Below are 27,075 nucleotides of genomic sequence, written 5' to 3'. Positions count from 1 at the left end.
CTTGTCGGGGGTGTTATAAATTTTTAATTTACACTTGTTATGAATATTTTTTAAAACAATGGTGGAATGATTGCCAACATTGTTCCTAAAATATATCTAATAAAAATGTTGCTTCTGAAAATTTCTTCAATCCAAATTATTTTAAGCACAAAGGTCAAACTTATAAATATAAATAAAATGTTTCTGCGAAATTGTATTGACACCAAAGATAAGTGACTCAAAAGATAAGATTAATCTTTCCTTACTTTTTTCTTTTGATCAGTGGCCTTCTGTAACGCCCACACTGAGTGGCAGACGTTATTTATGTTATAACAAGATGATGCCCACGTCTTTGTCCGCGTAATCTTATAAATAACTCTTTGATTTTTCGAAAACTACATATTTTTATGAATTAAAAAAAAATACACTTTATACTTTGACGAAAGATTTTATACACCTTATCTGCCAAAGACACGATGACACGATCAAACTTCATAATCGCTGATCGTCCTTTCCTGTATTGGGGGCAATGTGCAGAGAAACTTTCAGCTTTTATAAAACAACTAAGGGCTCGTCCTCACAGGCTCCTCTATTACACATTATGAAGTTAGCTTTTATGCACACATGTAAAAAGCTCAAAGGCAACCCATGCATGCCGAGGCTAATTGATTTCGGCCTTTTCTTGTGGCGCAGAACACCGATTGGCCTTTGCCGCGTAATTAACTTCAAATTATGCGTGCGTGCCATTCCTTAGGTTTGTTTACATGATATAATGCTTTTTATTTTTGCTTAGTGACGGAGTTATTTTGTAACCTATGTAAAAATTAAAAAAACCTACTTTCTGTATGTACGTATGTTAATTTACTGTATCACTTCTGTTTCTTATATTAGTGCGTATTTAGATTAAGTTGGTGGCCGAATTCGTTAACATATGTCTAACATTCAATGCATGTTAAGTTGGTAGCCAAATTCGTCAACCGATGTTTAACAGTTCAATGCACGTTTGACGAATTCGGCCACCGACCTATATATAAATGCTCCCTAAAGCCTCGATGACACGAGGCGAGTTTACAAGCTGCTAGCGAACTCGCTGCCTTGTAACTTGTAAACTCGCCACGTGTCATCGAGCTTTTTCACAATCTGCTTTTGATTATCAGATTGTAAAAACGCTGCTTGAAAAATAGAAAGCCGGGCTAATTTACTCGCCATTCGCTGGCGTGTTGGCCTGTAAGCTAGTTAACTAGCCACGTGTCATCATCACTGCTAGTAAACTAGTTGCGAGCATCTGCGTTTTGGCAGTTAAAGCTAAAATGTCAACACGCTAGCTAGTTGGCTACTGAGCGAGTGGAATGTTTTGTGTGTCATCGACACTCGCTTACTCGCTCACTCGCTAGCTTTTAAACTCGCCGACTAGCAGCTCGTAAATTAGCCCAGTGTCATCGAGCCTTTAGTGTGCTAATGGCTAGTTGCTAGTAGCCTAATTACGACTGCGCATATCAATTTAAAAAATTCTATTCGTCCGGGATTCGATTTGATTTCGGGCACTCCTACCCTAATATTTGATAATCCTTGGTAAATATAAGACCAGTAGAGTGCGGCATGACCCAAGAGCTGACCATATTATTGTTCCAAGAAAACCCAATCTGATCTGAATATGATTAATGGAAAGGGTAACGATCATCAGTAATTAGTAATAGATATTCGTCAGAATACCACACAAAAAGAGACAGTTTATTCGTCGAAATCTTTTCCGCGAGGTTAATTGATTTTTGCAGGGCTGATTTTGCCCTTCCTACGGAATTATTAACACCAAATTATGGAGCCCCGCCGCTCCCTCGGTTTACTCACTTAATGTATTTTAAAATCCCATTCTTTATAGCAAGCTGCCTTCGGGTTGTATTACGCCGTTATTAAAATTTAAAACGCGGCTTCTTTTTTTTAATTTGGTCCGTACGCTTAATAATAATTTTCGACCGCGAAATGCGGAGCGGAGCCTTTGCGATCCCTCGAGTTTAAGGCATGTAAAAAACTCATAAAATTGTTAAAAAATGTATAAATCCTTTTTGCGTACGTAACTTTCATTTTTGTGTACATATACTTAGAATGTAATCTCTAACTTGTGCGTTTTAAGCAATTAATTGTCACTTGCTGTAACAGTGAAGGACAAGTGTAAATTAAAAATTTATAACACCCCCGACGATCCAAAGTATTTGAGTTTTCCAAAACATCATTTTCAAATGAATAATTATGTATTTAGGCAACGTCCATCTTGACAGCTTGACATTTGTCTATTGACATAATATTATGAACCTAACGGTTATCTAACCTTCTTTTCTACAAGAAAACTAGAAAAGAGCTGATAATTTTTTTTAGATTATAGCTAAGAACACTCGATCAAGCCACCTTTCAAACAAAAAAACTAAATTAAAATCGGTTCATTCGTTTAGGCGCTACGATGCCACAGACAGATACACAGATACACAGATACACAGATACACAGATACACAGATACACAGATACACAGACACACAGATACACAGATACACACGTCAAACTTATAACACCCCTCTTTTTGGGTCGGGGGTTAAAAACATCGCGAGGAAATCTGTGTGCCTGATTGTCCTACATAACGTTGTAAAAGGTGTGTAAAGACAGTCGATCCGCGTGCATTGCGCGTATCATGCGCGCAGCGCGCACTCTGCTTTACTACGTATCACGTGAACAGACCCTTAAATCATAATCTCGGATGGGTCTTAAACTAGTCGGCCATTTTCTGCTAAAATATGTAACTTTAGCCATTTCATATAAATGTATAAATATACTAGCTTATGCCCACGATTTCGTCCGCGTGGACTACACAACTTTTAAACCCTTAGGGGTTGAATTTTCAAAAATCTTTTCTTAGCAGATGTTTACGCCATAATACTCGTAGCTATCTGCATGCCAAACAACCCACACCGTCCAGTAGTTGTGCTTTGCTAGGTTAGTCAGTCAGTCAGTTTTTTCTTTAATATATATTTATTACTTTTATATATTTAGATTTATTACGTGTATTATACGCGCAGGGGCTGTCGTAGGGGCGATGGCCGTTGGAGCCGGAAAGTCTTTGAGTGGAGACCGCGTTTAAGCAAGCGTAGTGTGGGACGCCCTCCAGCACGATGGACCGACGATATAAAGCGGCTGGCGGGAAGTGGCTGGATGAGGAAGGCTGAGGACCGGGTGTGGTGGCGCTCTTTAGGGAAGGCCTATGTCCAACAGTGGACGTCCACAGGCTGATGATGATGATGATGATGATGATGATGATTATACGCGCAACCGATATCAGTGTATCACAACACAAGACACCCTGTCAATCAAAAGCCTCGCGAAAGCAAACAAGCCGGAGATCTGACAAACCGACTCCAAACACTGTCGTGTTCCATACGCCAGTCACGTGCGATCATCTGTAACCAACAAAGGACGGGCACAAAAGCCAACCTTCTTTATGCGGGGGCGTAATTTATAGACGGGAAGCGGTGACTGAAGGAAAAATTACAATACTAAACTTTTCCGCAAGGTAATCCATATGGAAAAACGGAAGTTTGAAATATCGTATCCGGAAACCGACGATCACCATAATAATATGTATAATTATTTTCCATAGTATTCACGATATGTATTATAAATAGATATATGTAAAAATAGATATGTATTATTATTATCATTTAAGTCACAGAATTAAGTATAAGTAATGTATAAAGTTTAAAAAAAATTCTCACTGCGGTTTGCACTGTTCTCTCATGTGTTTATAAATGAAGAATTTTTTTAAGCAAAAGAAAGAGGAAGAAGATATTGAAGAAAATATCTTTTTTCCAATTTGAAGTTGGCGCCCATACAACCGCCATATTGTTTATTTTTTTCAAAAACTTTTTAAACTGTTTTTCTCGGAATGATGTAACGATTCTAATGATACCCCATTCATCCAACTCTGTTCAGGCACTTATTTAGAAGTTATGATGGAACAAAAACCTCACGTTCGATAATAATTAATTAATTGGTAGCGGCACAACATTTTCGTATTTTTAATGATTTCTTGTTTTACTCCTGTTTTCCATTAACTAATATTCATTTACCCTATTCCAGGATATTATAAAAGCTGTCGCTATATCAAAGCTGAAGTATTTTGTTACAACTCCAGGTATACGACAGCGATATAGATGTTCCACTAGATAGGGCGGTAATAATAGTAACAACGTGTTCCAACGAACTCTGTGTCCGCAATCCATAATCCGCTTTGAACGCAAATCTAAAATTGTGAAGTGGTGATATTTAAAGAATACTCGGTTGAGTTTCTTCTGGGTTCTTCTTAGAGCTGAGCGCGTTTGAAAATCTCGTAGCTTTAGTTTTAACTTTTAAGCGTAATTAATTACTACCATTTTCAACAAATTCAACAACTGACAATCAAAAAGCTTAATTAATTACCACTATTTTCAACAAATTCAACAATTGACAGTCAAAAAGTGTACACCTTATCTGATTTTGACTTTGACTTCAATTATATTATTCACGTTATCATTTTTGAGTAGGTATGCTTTAGTTTAGCTTAGTATATAATATAGTGCTCTAAGTTATCCATGTCTATAGAAATGAACTGCGGTGGTCTAAAGCGGATACAATTGACAGGAGTGCGGCCAGCGATGTTCGTTTGAAACATGTTATTACTACAAAGCGCCCCATCTAGTGGGGCATTTATATCGCTGGTATACAACATGTCCCCCCTTTCCCCCCATAGTCACATTGTCTCCGCTGCATTATCGTAATTGTGTGCGGCATCCTATGGGACAGCCGTCAGAAACTGAGTTTGCATGGATACACCATTAGTATAATAGAGAATGCTTAATTAAACGGTGTCTGTTCTCCAGAGGTATTTCATAAAAACTTCAGGCCCGTTCTCTCAGGTTTGTAAATCCATATTTAGATATAAGCAAACCAGCCCGGCTAGCATGGGCAGTAGATAAAAATTATATCCCCGATTATATCCACTGATTTCTATTACATCAGTGGATATAATCGGGGGATATAATTTTTATCTACTGCCCATGCTAGCTGGGCTGAGAGGACAAAACTTACACAAGATAGAAGGGGATAATTATATGCCACGATTACACCTGTAAGTTTTAGTCACGTTTTTAGCTTACGTAAGCTACAAGTGTGAATTAAAAATGTATAACACCCCCGACAAGTGAAGATTACACTAACTAGAAAAGAGCTGATAATTTTGAAACGGCTGAACCGATTTTCTTGGATTATAGCTAAGAACATTCTCGATCAAGCCATCTTTTAAACAAAAAAAAAAAACTAAATTAAAATCGGTCCAATAGTTTAGGAGCTACGATGCCACAGACAGATACACAAATGCACCGATAGACAGATACACACGTCAAACTTATAACACCCCTCTTTTTGGGTCTAGGGTTAAAAATTACTATAACAATTTAGATAAAAACATATCTTAAACTGACTATGTACCGTACAACGGACCACTTGGTCACGAATTACTCTTAACTGATCTCTACGTGAACCAAAGTTAGGTAACTTCCAGTAAGTTAGCCTTCCACAAACACCGCCTGAGGCGTTCCCATCGCTGTCCTAAATCATTCGCTTCACCGGCCACAAATAAATGCAAATTCACTTGGTTTTCGTTAATTATGATGAGTTCGAAATGAATTTTAAATGTGGTTCGAAAGTGAAACTTTACTGGAGATGACCCACTCGGGGTTTGTTGGAAAGTGGGTGGTAGGTAATTATGGATTCATTTGTGGTGATTAAATTTATAGGAGTATTGATTTCATTCAAATTTACATATTAGAATTTCATTGGATGATTACCAAGTAATGTGAAAAATGGATAATGAAGGCTTTTAATTCGATAAATGACCTTAAGGCCTGAAGGAGTGTTTTAGGTTGGGTTTTGGGTGCGCTTTCCTTCCACTGCCTTTGAATCTATACAAGTTTTCGATCTCTAAGGTTATCTAATGGACGGATCCGTGTGTGTGTGTGTGTGTGTGTGTGTGTGTGTTTGTGTTTGTATGTAGTTTGTAGGTATAAGTACACCTGTATATAAAATCCCGAATTTTCTAAGTTTCTAACCTCCTGAAGTTCTAACCTTTCTAAAAAATTCTGCCTGACGACGATAAAGTTGAAGATCGCTTGCGTACTTTGGTCGGTTCTCGAATTTGTTAGAAAAACTATTGTAATTTCGAAATGTAATATTACTTTTCGCTAAAAACAGACAACGATATGAGGTTTTGAAATACATATCACGTTTTTGGTGGCAAAGGCTAAAGTCCTCTTAAGAATTAAAAATATATTTTCAGCGTTAATTAATGTGTGCACAGCGTCTACTTTTTCTATGCGGTGACTTTAGAATGATAACCTTGTTTAGTATTTCGCGAGAATATGAGAAAAATCTCTCTTACTTAAATATCAAACTTAAACTTAGCATATTGTATAGTAAACTAGTTGACTGACCCCAGCTTCGCACGTGCATAATTGTTAAGTTCATGTAAATCTGTAACATTATAAAAGTGGATGTATCTTTGTTTTTCTCTGATTTAATAGGATGAATGGTAAAGGAATGCTCAAATTCTTTTATCTGATTCCGTTAAAACTTTGTACAGTTGTTGTTGGGACTTGCGGGAAGGTTTCATACATCGCACGATCTAGGTAGGTACCTACGTTCGTATTACATGGCGTATAACAGTCATAGTGTAGAGTAAGACAAGATACACAAGTGTAAATTAAAAATTTATAACACCCCCGACAAGTGAAGGTTACAGTAACTAGAAAAGAGCTGATAACCTTCAAACGGCTGAACCGATTTTCTTGGATAATAGCTAAGAACACTCTCGAGCAAGCCACCTTTCAAACAAAAAAAACTAAATTAAAATCGGTTCATTAGTTTAGGAGCTACGATGCCATAGACGTCAAACTTATAATACCCCACTTTTTGGGTCGGGGGTTAAAAACAGTATTGAAATCCACTAAGACGTTACAAATGAATACACATGGATTTTGTTTAATGTTGCGAGATAGAGAAGAGAATAATACAGTTAAATCACAATAGATATTCAAGAGTTTTCCCATACATTTGTCCGTCTCGAGTTTATTGTGCTCAGTCTCTATTCAAATGGCGTACATCCAACATATAGATAGAGACGGTAGGTACGTCCTTCGTCGCAAAACGACGGGGGCCAGACCAGGGGACGGGAGACAGGTGCGACTAGCGTTCAGTCCAAATCGTTAAGCTTGGACTGCTCGAAATAATAAGTAGTTCCACCGTTTGAGTTGCGGAAAACGTCGCCGGCAATTCCATTCAAAGGTAGAATGAAGATAAATGGAGGAGTCGGCTCTATAACGAGCCGAAGTCGACTGTTTTCAATTTGCCCACGCTCTTGGTTCGATTTTGTGTGAATTCTGAAATGTATTTTGTTTGGCGATCCGCCGTACAACGGATGATCGGGGAATCGATTCTTTCGTTTTTTAACCCCCGACCCAAAAAGAGTGGTATTATAAGTTTGACGTGCGTATCTGTGTATCTGTTTGTGGCATCGTAGCTCCTAAACTAACGAACCGATTTTAATTTAGTTTTTTTTTGTTTGAAAGGTGGCTTGATCTAGAGTGTTCTTAGCTATAATCCAAGAAAATCGGTTCAGCTGTTTCAAAATTATCAGCTCTTTTCTAGTTACTGTAACCTTCACTTGTCGGGGGTGTTATAAATTTTTAATTCACACTTATTTACTGCAATTTTGTTAGAATGTACTCGTAATTGCTTGTAAATAAAACGCATTCTTGAACTATAATCAAGAATGTTGTAAGGGACATGTCAATCCCATCGTTTTAGATTTTACACAGTCAGGTACAGGCATGGCACGTTCTATCTTAATTAATTTTCACCGTGTTGTTTGCTAATGTTTTTCTTTGTGTAATCCTTAATTTATCATTTTATTTTATACCTTTACTTTCATATTTGAGAGATTTGCTGGCTTTATAATTTAATATTCAAGTTATCGTTCTTTTATACCTATTGGTACATTCAGAATAAACTTTATCTACTATAAATCTTTTTGAAACAAAAGAATAAGATAGATTAAAAGATAGATGGCTTGTTTTATTTATGTACCTAAATTGGTTAAACTTAGTTTTATTTGTCGTGTGTTGAAATCATTAAATACAGAGAACTCAATTAATTTGATTCAGAGAGTTTCTCTGTGCCAGCTATCATTATTATGGTGCATAATTCCTCTGAATACGGGATGGATGCCGCCAACGCGAGATTTTTACACGTCTTTTTTTGTGGTCTTGGCATCTCGCCCCTTTATGCACTTTAATTAGAAGATATTCTTATGTCTGGGTTTTTTGTGATTATGTGAATTGTACCTAATTTTATTAAGGGCGGTTACGCACTCATCCGATCTGAGTCCGTGAAAATAAGTTCCGAAGTAGTCATAGAACTGTTTGTATGTTAGCTCTAAACCCGACTTCCATCATCCGAGTTCCGTCCGTCTGTGAGAATATCTCGTATGTGCCTCGGATTCAAATCGGACATAAGATGTAGATATGTTAAAGATATCCACTGGATTACTTGGTTTTGGATCATAAATCGGATTATTGCTTAAGCAATGTCAGAATTTAGTCTTTGTTTTTATATCCATATTTTCACGGATTCGGATAAAATGATAAACTTCATGTACATACCTAGTAGGTACGTAAGACATAAGTACGTGCTAGTACTCATGTCCTTCTCAGTCTTATAGTCATATACCTAGCTTTATATTGTCAAATAGAAGCTAATAAAGTATGTTATATCGATGTATTGACCTTCACGTGAAACTTTTTCTTTCACACTTTTTCACTTACGTACAGTTTGTTTATTGTTATGGTTTTAGTATTAAAAATCTGCTGTGTTGGATATAAAGCACATTTGAAGCTTCCTGTTGATTAGCTTTAGGATTCATAAAATTGCTTCATATTCATTTACCTTCTGTCCGGACGGTGAAATATTAAATGCAAAGTTTGTTCGAGCTCCCCTCGGCTATGATTTTTAAACGCCCCCCATAATCCCGCGGGCGACCATACGTGAAATTAAACGCCACTTTCAATTATCGGGACAGGACTTCCGAACGCCGTGGGCTTTTTGGAAGCCATGAATTTTAGACGTAACGAGCTCAATCTGGAGAACTAATGACCTGTAAAGTATCTCGCCGAATTGAGTAATTTTTCTTCGCGCCCGTCCGCTTCGGCTTTTAATTAGGGATATCATTGGGTTGAAATGGATGCTTTGTGATTGACGAGGCGTTGCTCGCAGGTTTTGTGCTCGGGATTCAATGGGAAGTTTTGTCTTCACATTTCGTCGGTTAACAAACAATACGTTTCAAATTTTTCAAATTGGCAGGCATACTGAAAACAAAATACGTAGGAGACTAAAACAAAACGCACGGCGCGCGTGAGCGAATCGTGCGCCGTCGCCTTTATGCCAAAGTTAATAAACTAAATTTAATTTAAGTTACTATCGAGAAAGATGCCGCCTCGGCTCCATTCCTGTCTACCAGTGTACGTTGCGCCTAATAGTATTGGAAACATTATTAAAGCAAATTCGATAAAGATACGAGGTATCATACCTATCTTAACCTTTTCTGTGTATAGTCAAACATTTGTATAAATACGTTTGTGTTTCATAAATTATTATCATGCGGCTACTTCCTCCTTTGTATATAAATTATGAACGGTTCTTATGTAAGTACTACAATGATGAATGCTTTCATCTTTTTTATTCGATCCCTCTTACGGCCCAGCTCTATCTGTGGTGATCGAGCTAATCTCAACCTTATGTCTAAGTTTTGTGGTGGATTTTCGTGAATACGTTTTGGAATAAGTTTATTCACTACCCCAGATATAGAAGCAGTTTTAGGCTCTGTTATTTGCTTAGGGTCGGGTTGGTCGCCTCAACAAATACTGTATGCTTGAATATTCGCTCCAGTAGCAAATGTCAAGTACTGTACGTAAACGCAGCGAAAACAGAGTGGTTCTATCGGAACATTCTACATGCCATTAAAGTTATTGCTGTACTTGTAACTTCCGTACAGGGTGTGTCATTATACCTACTGTTTTGTGTCATGATACCTACTTTGACTTTTTGCAGGACTGCTTCAGATCCATGTTTAAACCGAGCACTCATTTAACTCAAATGAAATAAAATTATTTATATGTTACAAAGTAGAAACATTAACTGACAAAGATGGATTTCTCCAAAATTCTAAAGCACACTCTACAGTTTTAAGGAGAGAACAGAGAGAAATTATTCCAGAATTGTTAGAAAATAAAAGAAAAATGCACACATGCAAACATTTTATTTAATACCCTTAGTCTCTTTGCTCATAACGAATGACCTAAAAACCTCAAAAACTTAATATGTAACTCGGAGGTTTTTTAACCCTTCGTTGGAAAAATGTGTAGAATACATTTTTTAGAACTTGCCTTTGGTCACGCGTTGAGTTGGAAATGTAGATTTTTAGGGTTCCGTAACCAAGCTTTCAATGTTTTTGACGTGACAACGTCTTATAATTCGATAGAGCCGGCTGCACGCACGAAAAAACATGACTCATGCGGCGTTACCTCGCTCTGAGGCGTTCCATGTAAGGCTTGAAGTGCAAGCGAGAGGGCGGAACGAGCGACAAAGAAGCACAATCGGCCTTTGTTGTCACGTTCAACAATCGTCAGTAAACCGACTTTACAGACAACCAATTTTTTTACTCCACTCCACTAATTAACAGTGAAGGAAAACCCGCAACGAAACCTGCACGCCTGAAAGTTCTTCATACTGATCTCAAAGGTGTGTGAAGTCTACCAATCCGCGCTTGGCCAACGTGGCAGACCATAGCCTAAGCCCTTCTCATTGAAGCGAAGACCCAGGTTCAGTAGTGGGCCGGCAATAGGTTAGTCAAGATGAAAGATTAATTAGGCAAGAAATATTGCCCGATAACTATTAATTAGATGATTCTGTTTTATTTATGTACGATTAAAAAACGAATAAAAAATGTACGTATAAACCCGGCTGAGTTTGTTGTGGGCTCTTCTCAGACTTGGGCGCGTTTGGAACCCTCGTAGCCTTAGTTTTAAGGTTACGTAATTAATTATTATCACCACTATATCATCTTTCAAATCTAACAAATTGGACAAACAAAAAGTGTACAAGTGTATTTTAAATAAATGATTTTGATTTTTTTTTGAAACCAAAAAAAAATCAAAACACGTGCCATATTATAAACTTTATTCTCTTCCACACTTATGAAAAGCTGCTGTAAAAGTTGTTGAACATAGAATTTTAACAAGGTTACTAACAAAAAGCCTAATTAGTGGAGAGCGAAGTAGGTTTGTTCAGATAGACAATAGACCCGTGGCCTGAAAACTAGGTTTTATAGTTAAGAAGCCCCGGGGATTGGTCACATGCTAGCATAATGAATTAGTGGAGTGTGGACTTACTGCGAAAAAGTTTTGTTCGTTTGTCAGTTTCTGTTAGTATGTGGCATTTAATTTTATGATGTGAAACACATACGTTTTGATGACAGTTGCACTTGCCATTCTAATTTCAATTAGGTAATGTTATCAATTTTAGGAGTGCCTACTATATTAATATCTTTTTGTTGCAAAGTAGTTTTATCTACTCATGTACTATTAGTATCTAGTAAAGTATCTACTCGTACCTACCTAGGAAGCGGTGATAGCTTAGTGGTGAAGACGTTGGCCTTCTATTCAGGAGGTCAGGGGTTCGATCCCGGGCACTCACCTCTAACTTTCCGGAGTTTGTGCGTTTTAAGCTATTAAACATCACTTGCTTCTATATAATGTTCTCAAAGATGTGTGAAGTCTGCCAATCCGAACTGGAACAGCGTGGCGAACTACGGCCTAACCCCTTCTCAGTTCGAGAGGAGACCCGTGCTCAGTAGTGAGCCGGCGATGAGACCCTCTTTCGGAAACATGGAGAATTCTTAGGCAAGCGGTGAAGCGAAGCAGTGAAGGTTTTCCTTCACCGTTAAAGTCGTTTTTTGCCTTGAGGAACCGCTACGAGTGATTTTCGCAGTATCTCTGTGGCCGCCGAATAAAATGAATAAGTAAAACTTTTTAAAGTGTAACCTCGACCTACTGTTTATTCATTTTGGTAATGGAATTTGCGAGTTCCGTTGAAATGTGAAACACTATAATCTGATTTATGTGTAGAGTGTGTTATTAACTAACTACGAAAATCGTATAAATTGTGTTTCATCCTTTCACTGACCGAGCTATACTGATGTCGAATTTTTAAAAGACTATATTTGACCTCTAACGAGACCAATTGTCAGACCTTAGAATGTACCATGAGATTGTATAATTCGTGGGTAGGTAGGTAGGAGTACTACACTAAAGACAGTTTTATGTTTTTAAATAAATTTTTGAAATTTTCGTTACGGTTGTGTTTTTACCCGCAGTCGGGTAAAAGCTAAAAGGAAGGGTTAAGATTTTTTTCAATACAGATTAAACCCAGTGCTAGTATAGAACATCAGATTGTACTCTTGTAGTGAGATGCGGTTAGAGGGAAATGGTAGCACGCACAGATAAATTTATTTCCTTCATCTGCGGAAGGAGCTATTTTAAGCGCTATCCTCCAACGAGTTGTCGCTTCTATGAATAAGGCTCTAAAACTGTTGACTTGTCGTTAGGTCTAAGCGAGGCCTTAATTCTCTATGACGTTGCAACATAATGCGTGAAGGTGAAATCCATTTTGACATGAATTAGGACAGTTGTTCAGCTACATTTTTCTAATACAACGTCTGTCTAATTAATGCCCTATATTCTGACTTCATACCTATCAAGCCTACCGATTCGCCAATTAGTATCTAACATTTATTTTTAATCGATTGAAGGTTTTCTACGAAAAGTTATTTTAGTATCGCTCAGTTAAGCAGCAATGTAACCAATCAATGTTAAATGAGCTTGGTGGCATTAATTCAGTGTTAGACACTGAGTTAGCGAATCAGTTTTGGTACCAAGTAAGTTAAAAATTAATTATGACAATCAGATATTGTACCCACATTACCCACTACCTAATGTAAAAAATTTCATGGCCACCATAACAACAAAGTTGCTTTGTGAAGCCCGAAAACTTTTGAAACCGTGATGACTATCACTTTCGCGCCCTCTATAGAACGAACCACTTGCTAAGTGAACAAAATAAATCATTCATCACTTCTAATTCCGCCCTTAGGGAAAACTGAGAAAATCCAAAGTCCGTGTCGGTAATTAGGAGTAACTTGGCAACAAGTAGGTATGTACAAGCCTCAGTTTGGTCTGCCGGGCGATTCAGAACACTCGATTCGGTAAGTTATCGTTCGATAAGACGTATTTTTCAATGAAGAGTACGTCTTATCGAACGGTAACTTACCGAATCGAGTGTTCTGAATCGCCCGGCTGATCAAGTACTACTATAGGAGGGCTCCCATGTTTATGTGTTATAAAAGGATATTCCCTGTTTATTTATAATAGGTGTTAACCTCTCATAAATAGCTTTTTTTTTGGAAATAAATTCATTAGTTTACTAGGTAATTTTAATGTACAATGATTTTTACCAAATTATTATTTGTCTTGATATTGCAATAGTTTAGTTTCATGCATACTAGTAACTACATTTTACAGAAATCTGATTTTTATACGATTTAAGTACATATTTTATTTTATAGGGACTTCAATTTACCATGGTCTTGTACCATGTACCTATAGATCTAATAGGAAAAGGTCTAATAGCACTGCGTTTTCTGATGCGGAGTGGCCTGACCTTAAAATCCAATTTTTCGAACTACGTTCATTGCCACTTCAACTTTCCGACTCTTATCTATTGGTCTTAATATTCCAATGAAAAAGTATAATTTCTTTTATTACAAACTAGCTGATGCCCGCGACTTCATTCGCGTGGATGTAGGTTTTTAAAATTCCCGTGGGAACTCTTTGATTTACCGGGATAAAAAGTAATCTATCTCCATTCTAAATTTCAGCCTAATCCGTCCAGTAGTTTTTGCGTGAAGGAGTAACAAACATACACACACACATACAAACTTTCTCCTTTATAATATTAGTGTGATCTCCGTAAGTTTCTGATTTGATTATGCCGATTTACTCATAATTATGTGCACTCAGAAATAAACTTCTTGCAAAGGTTTTGGTATACGAAACTTTTTTTAAACTTCATGTGTAGCATTTATATTCAGACTAGCTGATACCCGCGACTTCGTTCGCGTGGATGTAGGTTTTTTAACATTCCCGTGGGAACTCTTTGATTTTCCGGGATAAAAAGTAGCCTATGTGCTAATCCAGAGTATAATCTATCTCCATTCTAAATTTCAGCCCAATCCGTCCAGTAGTTTTTGCGTGAAGGAGTAACAAACATACACACACATACACACACACACACACACACACACACACACACACACACACATACAAACTTTCTCCTTTATAATATTAGAGTGATTATTATGCTGCAATACTCACGTCTGAAATTAGTTGGCTACGCAGCGGTGCCTCGGGTCCTCGACGTGGAGCTGTGTTCTCACATGCACGTAAGAAGCTTGCGACTAAGTTTAGAGCGCGATCAAAACTAGTTGGATTACTCCGAGCATACGTGAGTGTTACTTTTATACTATTGAGATGTAATAAACAGACTTGTTTATACCGAAATCCCATGCATAGTAACTACTAATTGATGCCAGCGATTTTAAGTTTTAAGATCCCGTGAGAAATTTGATTTTCGGGATAAAAAGTAGCCAATGCCACTCTCAATGTCTTCAGCTATATCCATCACGCCTACCCGTTGCTCCATTGGGGAGTGATTGAAGGACAAACCAACAAACACACTTTCACATTTAAAATATAAGCTTTCCGGTACGATGTCACGTAGAAACCAAATGGGGTATGGGTTTAAAAAAAAACTGTCATACTCCTTCCAGGTTAATCCGCTTCCATCTTAGACTACATCATCACTTACCGTCAGGTGAGATTGCAGTCGAGGGCTAACTTGTATCTGAATAAATAAACTACCTACCTATGCCCGACGAATTGGAAACTTTAATGTCGTATAGATTTTAAAATGTATTTGAGAAACATTATTTTATGCTATAAAAAAAATAAAGCATCTTGATTTTTATGCTCACATTATGGCAACCCTAACAGCTATATAACTTTATCGTACAGACCTTGTTCTGCGCGCAGTAAGAGTCATGAAAGTCGTAAGACCGTTCTTGCTCAAAAGGCACTAATCTGGCCTTTTAGCCTTACACTAATGTGGGAATGTGGTTAATGTTAACATTGCCAGCACAATGTACAACGTACTCGGTCTTTCAAGAGATGTATAGACGAACACAGAGTCTATTACGTAGTATATATATTTAGATCTTTTGATAGCTATGTACTCCTAACGTAAAATAGGGCCTGTTTCACAACCACCAGGCTTAACTTTATCGTCTGTATCCTACGAATAACATAGATATTGTTATTCGTAGTTCGTATCGTATTCGTTATGTAACGTTTATCGTGCAATTGTGAAACAGACCCTTACATTTTTACTAGGTATTCAAGAATCTTCTTTGACTGATCGATATTTTGATCTATCAACCAACTGGACATCAAATGAATTCTGACTAGACTTGATGACAGAAAAATTTCGGAGGAATTCTGCAATTGCTAAAAACCTCGGATTTTCCAATCTTTAGTTATAGCGGCAATAGAAATAGGTACTCTTTGAAAATTTCAACCCATTAAATATTACGGTTCATGAGATAAGGCCTGCTGACAGACGGACAGAGGGATGGACGGACAGCGGAGGCTTAGTAATACAGTCCCGTTGGCACCCTTAAAGTACGGAACCCAAAAGAGACGATAGATAAATACTAAGTACTATATCTAAGGCAGAAAATAGTAGCAATATTCGTTAACGTTTACGACACCCACGAACGTAATAATGGTAGCTTTATTACGTTTTTACTCTGGCTATTATCAAAATCATACTCAGCTTTATTAAGATTTAAACGCCTCATTTGCTTTTATGATCGCAATCAAAACTAAAGCCTGCATGTGTGGTGTTAAGACCTCACATGCTAAATGGGGATCAGGAGTGTACCTATAAGGGTAATTTGATATAATTATCAAGAAAGTCTGCTATACTATACTTAAGCTTTTAAATTTGCATACACATGCGTTTATTTTGATGGTTCTCGTACTGGTCTAGAACATTAACTATACATATAAAAGATAAACTGACTGGCTGACATAATTGAACGTATAGCTCAAACCACTAGGTCTTAAAAGAGATTTAACATGTAGATTATCTCTTTAACCTAGGTCTCCACTTAGAAATATTTTGAGAAGAAAATCTTAAGATTTTTTTTTCACTTGAACGAAGTAAGATAAAACTAGTGTTATTATAAGTATCATGAATGTCTGCTGTACTGTACTCGTGAATATACTGTTGGTGGTTGTACTCTTTACGTGTTAACAAAACCGAATACAACTACTTATTAACCCCCGACCCAAAAAGAGGGGTGTTATAAGTTTGACGTGTGTATCTGTGTATCTGTCTGTGGCATCGTAGCTCCTAAACTAATGAACCGATTTTAATTTAGTTTTTTGTTCGAAAGATGGCTTGATCGAGAGTGTTCTTAGCTATAATCCAAGAAAATCGGTTCAGCAGTTTGAAAGTTATCAGCTCTATTCTAGTTACTGTTACCTTCACTTGTCGGGGGTGTTATAAATTTATAATTTACACTTGTTATGTAGGTACGTGTAGTCACTATATGCAAGCAATGTTATTAAAAGTTTTAAGAATGTTTCTGCTGTATATTTACTCGTATTTTAAATTCGGAAAGTAGAAAGACTTGGACCTGTTATATTATTCCCAAAAGTTTAAAGTTTATCGCATGTTACTAAACCACAAGCAACGAATTTTTCTTATGTAACATTCTATTTAATAATATAATTTATTCGAAGCATTTTCACCGAAATTCTCTTGAAACATGATAGCTTCTAAAAATTAATAAAAAAATACGGCGTTAATAAAGCAGAAATGATTGAAAGTAATATGATCAGACCCGACCATTTACCGGGCGGTTCGTTTATTTTACTAAAACCTAAGTAGCTGTTTCATAATCTCCGCCCCTGTATTTTCACGGTATTTACCCAACTATGCCTACTTAATTACGTGAAGCTGTAATGGTCTAATATTAACTACTAATATTATAAATACGAAAGTGTGTTTATTCGTTGGTTTCTGGATTTGTCCTTCAATCACGCCGCAACAGAGCTTCGGATCAGCGTGATTATTTGCTTAGATATTAGATAGGTATAGTTGAAAACCTGCCTACTTATTCGCTAACTCAGTGTCTAACATTGATTGATAGCCAACGAGCTCATTCGACATTTATTTTTAATCCATTGAAGGTTTTCTACGAAAAATTATTTTAGTATTATAGAAGTAGCAATGTAGAACCCACCAATGTCAAATGAGCTCAATGGCTAAAAAAAACAGTGTTAGATATTGAATTAACGAATCACCCCGTTGGACTAGCGACATAGGCTACTTTTTATCTCGGAAAACCAAAGACCTGCCACGGCATTTTAAAAACCTAAATCCAAGCAGATGAAATCGTAGGCATTACCTACTTACAGAACAGAAAAATATTATTTAATTTTTAACAATTTATGAATACTCAGTACCTACTCACCTATTAGGAAAATACATGAACAAACGTAGGGTACCTATACGTAAAGACGGACTTTTTTGCTACGTATAATAATTTTATGCGTCATTGGGTTGAATTTTAGGGGCAATATGTAGGATCACTAGCCTATTGATGTTCGTTCTGGGTTGCTCTCAGGGGCACACTTCGGCGTTTTCCACTGTTCGAGCAGTAAAATTGGTTTTAGATAAAAGAAAGAGCTTTATCTAAATTTTTTGCCTATCTCGGGCCGGTTGGGAGACGTACTCGTTTATTTGTATTGATCTTTACTTCCTACTATTCTTGCTGGTCTATTTTTATATCTACAAGGAGGTACGAGTATCAAAGGATAAATAAAGCCTTCGCGCTTTCATCTATTTTGTTGAAGAATTCTGTGCGGTTTCCAGCATCATTTAGAGAAAGTTGCTTACAAATCTATATACCAACATAACCTAACATTCTCAGTGAAGCCTTTATCAAAGACTAGAATCTGCTTTCTGGGCCTGTGTAGTCATTAAGACGACCTACCTACGTACCATCGGTTTCATGACGCTTACTGCTGCTATCAGCGCCAAAATGGCGAAAATCAAGGTATTTCGAAACCAGGTCGGCAATCGCAAGTCCAGAGCACTTGTATTATTAGTAGAGGTCAGTATCTGAACTGCATTAAAACTATCCAATTTTTCCGTGGGCTTACGATCACAAGTGTAAATTAAAAATTTATAACACCCCCGACAACTGAAGGTTATAGTAACTAGAATGATAACTTTCAAAGGCTGAACCGATTTTCTTAGATTATAGCTAAGAACACTCTCGATCAAGCTGCCTTTCAAACAAAAAAAAAATCGGTTCATTAGTTTAGGAGCTACGATGCCACAGACAGATACACAGATACACACATTCACACGTCATACTTATAACACCCCTCTTTTTGGGTCTTGGGTCAAAAATGCAGAAAATTTGTGTAAACTGTCAAGAATGTACAAGTAGGTACTATCCAACCTCCTTCCTAGAACTTCTCCTTTCAGCAAAGGTTGCCTGGTAGAGATTGCTCCAAGCAATAAGGCCGCCTTTGCACACAATTGTTTTTTTCTGTTTTCTTCTTACTGTGCTGTTATCCTTATATGTGTTTTTGTGTGCAATAAAGAGTTTCTATCTATCTATCTATCTAATGTACGAAGAAAGAATGTGTTGATGTATCTAAAGGAGTTTTTATTATGTAAAGCTCTACAAAAGCTCAACCTTAAGCTTCATTATCCGTGCTAACTAAGCGCATGCAAAGTACTACGGTGCTAAGTATCCTACGAAGCACAACATGATACCGACATCAAATCTTCACACCTCCTTGTATAAAGCTGAGATGCGTCTTGTTAAAAGCTTTTGTTCAACAAAGACTTGTTTTTAACTTGATAACTACTTGTTTATTTAAGAATCCATACTATAATATTATAAATGCGAAAGTTTGTACGTCTGTCTGTCTGTTAGATTTTCGCAGCCTATCAGTTTAACCAATTTTGACGGATGCAGAAATAGCTTGCACTCCGAAGATGAATATAGGACTCTTTGCTCCAGAAAATCAATTAACTCCCGTGGTATTTTTAAAAAACCTAATTTCACCTAGAAGAAGTCACACGTGCATCATCTATACAAGCATTTGGTATCCACAGATATGTTGGTATCACAAGTGTAAATTAAAAATTTATAACACCCCCGACAAGTGAAGGTTACAGTAACTAGAAAAGAGCGGATAACTTTCAAACGGCTGAACCGATTTTCTAGGACTATTCCGCGCCTTCGATCCAAAGTATCTGAGTTTTCCAAAACATCATTTTCAAAATAAATAATTATGCATCAAGGCAACGTCCATCTTGACAGCTTGACATTTGTCAGTTGACATAATATTATGAACCTAACGGTTATCTAACCTTCTTTTCCACAAGAAAACTAGAAAAGAGCTGATAACTTTTAAACGGCTGAACCAATTTTTTTGGATTATAGCTAAGAACACTCTCGATCAAGCCACCTTTCAAATAAAAAAAAGTAAATTAAAATCGGTTCATTCGTTTAGGCGCTACGATGCCACAGACAGATACACAGATACACACGTCAAACTTATAACACCCCTCTTTTTGGGTCGGGGGATAAAAATGAAGAAGGATTACTTTTTGTTAGGTTTGAGTAATACCATAAAGTGATTCGTTCATTGTTTACAAAACGTTCAAATAATGGGAAGTTTTATTACAGTCTGCAGTTTGTTATTGGATCGACAATTTATCTAATGGCCCCGAGTAAGCGATGTCGTTACATGTCAGGAACCGAGTTACACACACATTCGCTCACTTTTATACCGAGTCGACGCTTTTACTCGTTACTCGCTTTTCTTTTTTACTCGTGCTTTAAGCTTTTGGTAATAAAATTGTTACTTATCTAATCCATACTAATATTATAAAGGCGTAAGTGTGTCTGTCTGTCTGATTGCTAGCTTTTCACCGCCCAAATGTTTAACCGCTTTATTTTAGGACAGATATCGCTTGCATCGCTCAGGGAAGGCTTTTGTACCGGAGACTTAAAAAAATTTCACGGAATTTAAAAAAAATAAACCTTTATGTACATAGGCATAGGGCACCACGTAGGACATCATAGTATAGTGTTAAATATCACTAATTCCCTTCAATGCGGTGCCAATGTACCTAGTTAAAATTATTTTGAAAAGCATTAGCTTTTACATAAAGTAAAGCGTTCAAAATTAAATAAATTTATCCCAGTTGATTAACGTTCCAAATTGATCTCAAAAGATCATCACCGGAATAAATTGAAACGGAATCAAATAGTTCGTTAAGGTCCCGCCGCTGTATATTTAAGATAACAAACAATTTCTCTTTCAAAGAGGGTATCTCTCAATGCCTACCTAAACAAATTACACAGGCAATACAGTCAGAAGAGTGAAAAATAACCCTGACGCAATCAGCCGGTGGATGGGACGAACCGTGCTTGAAAAGAAACAAATTAGATCCGTCTCGAGAACACCGCTTTTCAAATAGATCTGGGGAAAAGACCCGCACCGCTAATGAAGGGTTGGCTGACGTACGCAACCCAAGAATACTCCGATAATATGTAACAAGAATAAGTGGGGAGGATTTTTCGGACCGCCTCAGAGTTTAAATTCCTAGAAAACACATGCATTACAGAAAACCAAAGGATGCCCGCGACTTCGTTCGCGTGGATTTAGGTTTTTAAAGATCCCATGGGAATTGTTTGATTTTCCGGGATAAAAAGTTGCCCATGTCAATAACAGGGACGCAAGCTACCTCGGTACCAAATTTTATACAAATCGGTTAAGCGGATGGGGTTTTAGGAATCCCGTGGGAACTCTTTGATTTTCCGGGATGAAAAGTCCCATGTCCGTCCCCGGAATATAAGCTGACCCTGTACCAAACGTCAGAATCGGCTAAACTGTTGGGCCGTGAAAAAGTCGCAGACAGACAAACCGACAGACAGACAGACGCACTTTCGCATCTATACTAATAAACAAAATTGAAGTGTATGTCTGTAATTTCGAAATAACTACCTCATATTAAGCTCATATGGTTATTTGAACGATACCAACACTGAATCACACGTTTTTAAAATTTTTGTCTGTCTGTCTCTCTGTCTGTCTGTCTGTCTGTTTGAAAAGGCTAATCTTCGGAACGGCTGGACCGATTTTGACGGGGTTTTCACAGACAAGTAGAGAATTGACCAGGGAGTAACATAGGCTACTTTTTTAACCGACTTTCAAAAAGGGAGTTGTGTTTTTCTACCTATGTACACCGAAATCTCCGAGATTTCTGAACCGATTTGCGTCATTTCTTTTTTAATCGATAGAGGAACTTCGCGACATTGTTTAATAAAAAAATTGGAGTCCAACTCCTCAATCCTGATGCTGCAGGGGATCTGACCAATCCATGCGGGCGAAGCTGCGGGCATCAGCTAGTTTATAATATTAGTATGGATAATTGCGTTACAAAAAGTAAAGGTGGCGACTGACCGTGGAGATTGTATGATAACGTAACATTCGCAACAACGTGTTATATGTAATGCGGAGTTCGTGATGAGTGGAGAGGCTTGCTTTGCTTGCTTGCTTGAGTCTACTGAATGTATATTCCTCACATTGTATACCAAGTTACACGTTATGTTACGATACGATTTTAAGGTGCGTACTGATCAGGAGCATTCACTTGTAATACAACAGCTTGGATTTGAGCGTTTGTCGGTCAAGCCGAGCACTGCACTGCGCACTTTTGGAATGAACAAAGAGACAACTTCGAACATTCCCGTATTTCTATTTTATTATTTTACATTACATTGCCGTTTTTATATTTCATTCTTTTTCGTCGATGACTATGACAGGCTGGGCATTAGGTACATTGAACACTTTTGTTACGACTAATGATACAACTTCGAATATTGCTAAAGTGTATTGCTACGGTCAGTACCATAGAAATAAATAAGAGATTGCGCTCCAAAATCGATGGTCAGTACATACCACGCCATTGTATTGTGATACTCAAAATCGAATTAGAAACTCCCTCACCCTCACTTTAGTTCACTCTGGTGTTGATTACCGAATTACCGTATCACCCCACAAGTCAGTGCGCGCCTTTAAATAACCAAAAAAGCATCAGCAGTGAATCGTTGCTATTTGCTAACATAACATAAAATACATTTTAACAAGTTCCGTGTACCCATAACTACCGTATAACGAGCAAACATTTAAACTGTTTGAGAAACAAGCACGTGCAAGTGGAATAGTAAAGGAAAATATTGGTTTACACTTGGAATAATATTTTATGTGGAAATGAGTTCTCCATTCCGGCAAGGCTTCGGTAGTTATCGTCTAACAGGGAACGTTTCTCAGAGAGATTTCACGTCTCGATACATCGGACTGACTGGTAACGCAGAGGATATGTACGTGGGCAGAGAGCTGTTATCACTAGAGTAGTAACTCCGCGAACAAAGATATAAAACTCCAGATTGGCAAAGCGCACATTCATATTTTAAAAAGAGAAGACGTACGCTTCTTTGTGTGATCTACATACACCAAGGCGGCATAGATTACATAGACATTTGTGCGGTGTTTACGCATCTTTGAGTAAAACGACACCTACGAGCATATGTTATGACGGCATATTACCAATCTATAAAGTTGTGCCCGCAAAATGGAATCAAGCTGACTGGTGTACAGATTTATGATTTGCTGTAACAGCCTGTTTAATATATAAATTACAAGAAATATAAATTTTTATCCAAATAAATTTTTACAAGTGCTTTTGAATCGTTTAATTTACTAAAATGTATCTCAAATATTAAATTTACAATAGCTATATTTAAGTAATTGCAGTACCACATATTGTTGGAGCGATTCAAATTCACGCATTTTTATCATTCACATATTAAGTGCAAAAGCGTGGATTCTAAAAAAAAGCATATTATATACTAATATATGAGCTTGCTTTTATCATATTAATTATATTTATAAGAGGCAACTCTAAAGTTATAAGAGTTAAGGAGTTATATACATTTGCTAAAAATGCTTCTTTCTAATCACTAGATGGAGCTTTTTTGTTTAACGCCAATTTGCTGCTCCATATACATTAACTCAATGTAGGGAATGAAAATGATATCACTCCGTTACTCGCAGATTTTGGAATTTTGCAACACAAGCTAGAATACGTTTGCTATGCGACTTTTGAGATCTATCGGGAAAAATTGTTCAAAGGAGACGTAATTTTTTTATGATTTTGCTGAAAAATTGGGTATGATTTGCTTAAATCATGCATGGTATACCAGCATTTCTAATTTTTTTGTTTCCTTTCTGTATAAGGAAATCCCTTTATATATAAGGATTTCAAAAAACTGTTTTAATAAAACTGACTTTTATTTAATAGCTGGGTATATTTCTGGGTACACTCATATAATATGCAATTATAAAAACTACTATTAGATATCTTCGTCTTCCCAAAATACTATGCATGAAGCTATTACTTCAGTCATTTATACATGAATAAACAAATACTGTAATCTTCATACATTTTCACCTTATTATTGTAGATCTTACTTTATATAATAACTAGCTGTACCCGACATGCGTTGCAATGCCGTAAACAAACATTTTTTTTTAGTCATATATACATAGTTTTTTTGATGCAGGAACCATCTCGGGCGCCCAGAACACGCTACCAAAGTTTCATAACAATCTGTTCAGCGGTTTAGCCGCCTATAGAACACAAACATACAAACATTGATTTTTATATATAAGAAGATAAAAAGTTATAATGTCTCAAGGTAATATTGTTATAAATATTTTCCATGGAATTTTCTATTCCATAGCGGTATCCGTTAAAAACCAATGCAATCTTATCAAATAACTACTCCGAGATATTGCTTTCAAGAAGCGTAAGATTTATATATCAGAATATCGGTTTGAATTACAAAAACTGGCCAATTGCGAGTTGGACTCGCGCATTGATGGTTCCGTAACTTAAAAGGATGCGTGTGATTATTGCTCAAAATATTTCCAATCGCTAATAAGTTTGTACATTTGAAATCGCAAAAAATATTTCTATGTAATATAAAAACAATTAAAAAATTATAAAAACAATTATAAAAACAATATTTTCGGATTTTTCCTTTATATGTGATGTGAGAGCTCGCTTCTTGACTTTCATGATTGTAGGTAAACGTCATTGACCCTATAAGTATTTTTTGATTTTTGTCAAAATATGCGGTGTAAATGACTGTAAGTATTTCTTGATAAGCTTGATTTTTTAAGGCCCTTAGAGATCGTAGACCTGAGTATTTGGTATTAATTTCAACTCGATACGCGATCTACGCGATCCTGAGAAAAAGGGTTTGTTAGACAGTCAGACGGGCAAGAAAGTGGTCCTATCATGAAGGTTCTTTTTTCCTTTTGAAGTACGGAACCTTAAAAATGAGCTCGCAACTGCACGAAGCGGCGAAGGAGAGAACCGGAATAAATTCAAAGTTTGGCGAGGTCCGATGAAGTGAATTGAAAGCGAATCATACCGCCCCAATTTGAGGGTTTCTTCGAGTTTTTGTGCGAATTGAAATTATATAGACGGTCTGTTAATTGACTGGCGGCGGTAATTAAATATCGGATCGCGTGAAAATTTTATTACAAAAAATCGTTTTACAATCTCACGGCTTTTTGATTGAGATTTGTTATTTTTCTGATTGTTTGAGATTTTTGAAAAACGAAACCGTGATTTGTTGCATAATTTGTACAATATCAAAAGAAGTAACTATTTTATCTAAATAACCAGATTCTTCTTCTCCTCTTTATTTTGCTCCATGGCTTTTATTAGTGCCACATCAGCACAATCCACTTTGCCAATGTCACGTGGAATGGATGAGCCACAGAGGGGAAAATTAAAAAAAAAACAATATTTTGTGATAGAAAGTAAGAGTTAATAAATTAATAATTTTAGCTACAACAAAACATAATTTTCTTTCTAAATGGTAATATTTTTATTCCAAATATCGCCTAGTTTAACAGCACTACCGTTTTTAACGAAGGGCCATTATTTTATTGTTGTTCATTGGAAACGCGAACGTATTTGCATCGACCACGCGAATATATATTTTATTTCAACACCCACAAGTCTCAAACTAGACTGCGGATAGTCAGGCAATACTCAAAGGATTTCTGGGAATCTATTACTTTATGTATTAAAAAGGCGAAGAAACTAATCCTTTATAGCCTTTGAAAGCTACGACGAAGGTTCTAAATCTTCGCCTTAACGTTTTCCGGGTATTGAACTGGGGTCGCTTTATTTCTTAAACTGATCTTGACAGATTGTACTATACGATGATCCACTCATATTAGACATCATATCAATTGCTATTTGACACTTGCAATCTATTGAATAAAGTAAAACGGTCAAGTTCGAGCCGGAATTGCACACAAGGGTTCCGTACCATCATACAAGATAATTATAACACCTTATTCTTTTTTTTTTTAATTAGTATGGCATCCATTTTGAAATCCGCTGTCTTGGTTTTTCATTATTTGTTGTTGAAGCGTAACAGACATAAGCGGCGAACCGTATTAGACTTTTGAGAGGTCAAAGTCTAATACGGTTCATAAGATACAACCCACTAACAGACAGATGGATAGACAGGCAGACAGATGGATGGACAGCGAAGACTTAGTTTAATTAAGTAGCCAGAGACAGTGGCATATAAATGAAAGGTAAATCTGGATTCAAAACCCTTCTTTGAATCTATTTTGGTAGACATCTTCGAAATGTAGATAGATGTATTAAAGTGAATTAAAGTCGCAATACCAACTCAAGTTACATCATAATTGCTTGTCACGTTTTCAAAAGGAACACGAAAATTACATGATTATCCGTACACAGTCGCAGACTTATAAAGCCATAAACGTTTCCCGAACACAGTCACTTTTCTAGAAAACGGTCACTTTTCTACGTACATTCGTTGCTTTATAGAAATCGTTTCGTTTTAAATCAAATTGCTTTTTGACTGCACCTTGTAACACTTGGTTTTCGTAATTTTATTTATTTACTAGATGACGCCCGCGATTTCTTCCGCGTGAATTTAAGTTTTCAAAAATCCTGTGGGAACTTTTGATTTCATAAAAATCGGCCAAGTGCGAGTCAGACTCGCGCACCGAGGGTTCCGTACTTAGGCATTTTTTCGACATTTTGCATAATAAATCAAAACTATTATGCATAAAAATAAATAAATCTGTTTTAAAATTTACAGGTAAAGCTCTTTCATGTTATTATGACACCTCACTTGGTAGTTATCTTACTTTGAAAATTGAAAATACAAATTTTTGTTCATGAACACAATTTTTTTTTGTGATGTAACCACAAATTCCCGGTTTTCGGATTTTTTTCCTTTACGTGTGCTTAAGTATTTACCTACCTGCCTTTCATGATTCTAGGCCAAAGATAAGTACTCTATAGGTTTTCTTGACAGACACGACAGACAGACAGATAACAAAGTGATCCTATAAAGTTTCCGTTTTTCCTTTTGAGGTACGGAACCCAGAAGGACCCCGGATGGGTTCGAAACTAGTTAAACATACGTCGAATAATTACGTGATTATTCATTAAAGCTGTAACAATCTATACTTATAATTTGTAATAACTTTTTTGTAGCTTTATTTCATGTTGTAATAGAATCTCTAGAGGAAACAAACGTTGTGGCAACCGCGAGCGTTGTTTATTGCCTCTTCGGTTTCACGTAATGGTTTTAAATTGGTTTTTAATATCAACTCACGTTCGCTCATG

At 36.7% G+C, this 27,075-nt stretch overlaps 1 protein-coding gene and 1 long non-coding RNA gene across 7 annotated transcripts in view; both read left to right on the top strand.

Moving 5' to 3' along the window:
- LOC123868383 (tyrosine-protein phosphatase Lar) overlaps window positions 1–27,075 on the top strand; it is a 586,441-nt gene that overhangs the window by 200,690 nt on the left and 358,676 nt on the right. The window lies entirely within an intron of this gene.
- Window positions 1,011–24,565, top strand: LOC123868385. The gene is made up of 3 exons (XR_006796638.1): window positions 1,011–1,429; window positions 8,653–8,657; window positions 24,553–24,565. It is a non-coding gene; the product is annotated as an uncharacterized LOC123868385 (long non-coding RNA).

The sequence above is a fragment of the Maniola jurtina genome, chromosome 9 (genome assembly GCF_905333055.1).
Source record: "Maniola jurtina chromosome 9, ilManJurt1.1, whole genome shotgun sequence".
In the NCBI taxonomy this organism is placed as follows: Eukaryota; Metazoa; Arthropoda; class Insecta; order Lepidoptera; family Nymphalidae; genus Maniola; species Maniola jurtina.
Note: the sequence above shows the minus strand (reverse complement) of the source record. Positions and strands in the feature narration are given on the sequence as shown.